Raw genomic sequence first — 2,525 nt, 5'->3', positions numbered from 1 at the left:
TCTTGACTTGGTGAACAGTTAAAATGGTTTGTAAAATCAGTTTGAAGTCGTCTCTCTGGAATCGATCTACCTCCAACCAAGTTGAGAAGCAAACTGAGAATTCTTGTATTCTTGTATCTCTTTGAACTGTTATGACATCATTGATGAGAACAAAGAGGTTCTCATCAACATGATGATGTAAAACAACCTGTATCAGGTTCTTGTTTGTTTAAGTTACTATGGAAACACAAGCAGTTATGTATGGGGTAAGATTACTGTCAATTAAAAATGCCTGCATGGATATCAAAATTTGTAAATGTTAGTCAATAAATGTGTATAAATTTAAGTTTTGTATTTGTCCTGTTTTCCATCATACATGTACAAATCTGAGATCTGTGTGTGTTTGACACCCTGGATGAGAAAACCAAAAGAAAGAGAATGTGATGAATAACATACAAATTCTGTTGATCAATGTTTTCAAGATTCTTTCTTTTATCATCTCAATAAATTANTCTATTCTATTCTATTCTATTCTATTCTATTCTACTCTATTCTATTCTATTCTATTCTATTCTATTCTATTCTATTCTATTCTATTCTATTCTATCTTGTCCAATGACACAATTACTTAAATGGACAGAGCAGCAACTGAACACTGAATTGATTGAGGAACGGACTCCAACTGATGTTTCTCTCAAATGATAGCCAGTTTCATCAGATCCTATAGAAGAAACAAAAAATGTCATTTGCATTATTAAAATAACATGTAAAACATTCCAATTAGCTAAAGATTTAAAGCTGAGTCAAATTTACACTTAGAAATTACAGCAAGCATCTACACTACACAAGAAAAAGAAAAAAGAAGCTTTTGAAAGGTTTCAAAATGTTAAAAAAAGTTTTTCTATGAGCAAAGCAATACTAGATAAGATGTGAAGTTTTCACCTGATGAAGGTTACCATCACTCACAAACTAAGTCACAGCTCTTAGTTTATAGCACAGATAAAATGAAACTCATCATGATCAGACTTGATGAACCAGAGATGGTCTCCTTCTTTCTCCACAGGTGTCACAGTTTTCTTTTGGTTCATTGTGACCCCAGTGTTTAAACTCTACATCACTGTCATCAACACAGAAGCAGTAATGGAGAGAGGAGGCGTAGTGAAGGCAGAGCCATACGAAGAGACTGTTGGCTTTCTCAGCCTCCAGTTCAGCAAAGGTCTGGATCTGTTTATCCAAGATGGAGGCCAGCTCTTTGTGGTTATGTCTGCAGTAGTTTCTTCTTCTTCAGGTCTTTTTCTAGTCAATCAGTGAAAAATGAGAATCTTAAAAAGTCAAGCAACTCCATGTAGGATATAATGTAAACAGCACAGTCCGAGATGCAATAAGTTTAAAGCAGGTGTGCAAATGATCTAATCGTCTGAATGTTGATTGCAGCAATACACATTATTAGCAAAAATAGAGGGCCCCAAAACCAACTCAGTCGTACCTTCTGAGGACAGAAGGTCCTGAATGTTGATTGCAGCAATACACATTATTAGCAAAAATAGAGGGCCCCAAAACCAACTCAGTGAGTTGGTTTTGGGGGTTCCAGCTGAGTTCCAGTTTTTACAGGAATTTCAAAGACTGGGTCAGGAATCGCAGAGCATCTTAAATCATCTGGACTAACTGACCATGAGAGTATCAGGGTCATCACATAAATGTAATTGAAAAAGTATCTGTCTTTATGTTGGAGTTGCAGGTGTCACAACATTCTGCAATTCCACACTTACTGTATAACAGTTTAGAAGAGTAGTTGTAGTGTCTCTTTGTTCCTTTGGTAGGTAAATGACAGGACCAAGGTTATTAATAACACATGAAGACTTCTGACATTGTTCACAATAGTCATCTGTGTACAGCTCATAGTCTGTTAATGACATATTGGGTCAGACAGTGTGACATATCAAACAAAAAGACTCCTGGATTGTCCCGATGTATCACATCCTTCATCTTCAGTGTTTCAGACTTCATCTGGTGGAAAATATCTTCCTTTTTCTTGCAAGGTTTGCAAGAAAAACCTTGCAAACAATGGAATCTCAGCAAAAAGTCCAGATATCTCTTTGGGATACTGAGCCACAAACCTTCTGGTAATAATCAAGTTCATAATGCTATGTGTTGTGGCATTCATCCAACAGTTGAAGAATAAGTTGCAAAATTTGCAAAAGTACATGGTTGGCTCAAGATTAACATCCACTCTGTCGAAATCATCTGTGTCATTTTGAATTTCATCTTCTAAGTTTTCTTCTGATGAAGAATCCTCAGAGATTTCTTCAAAATTTGTCGCAATTTCCTTGCTGTTATAGTTTGGTTTCACATCCAGGTCCTCTATGTTTTTGGGAAGACTGGTAAAGACACTGTTTGTAATGTCTGTGTTGATAAAGAGTTAGCTGCGGTTGTTAAAGTAACTCACTCAACCTGTGAGCAAGCAAACACATCCAGGACTACTTGGTCATGAGGAACATTGAGACTTTCAAAAACAACAAAGTCTCCTGATGCCTTTACTGTTAAAT

This window comes from Poecilia formosa, unplaced genomic scaffold (assembly GCF_000485575.1).
Source record: "Poecilia formosa unplaced genomic scaffold, Poecilia_formosa-5.1.2 Scaffold32, whole genome shotgun sequence".
Lineage (NCBI taxonomy): Eukaryota > Metazoa > Chordata > Actinopteri > Cyprinodontiformes > Poeciliidae > Poecilia > Poecilia formosa.
Note: the sequence above shows the minus strand (reverse complement) of the source record.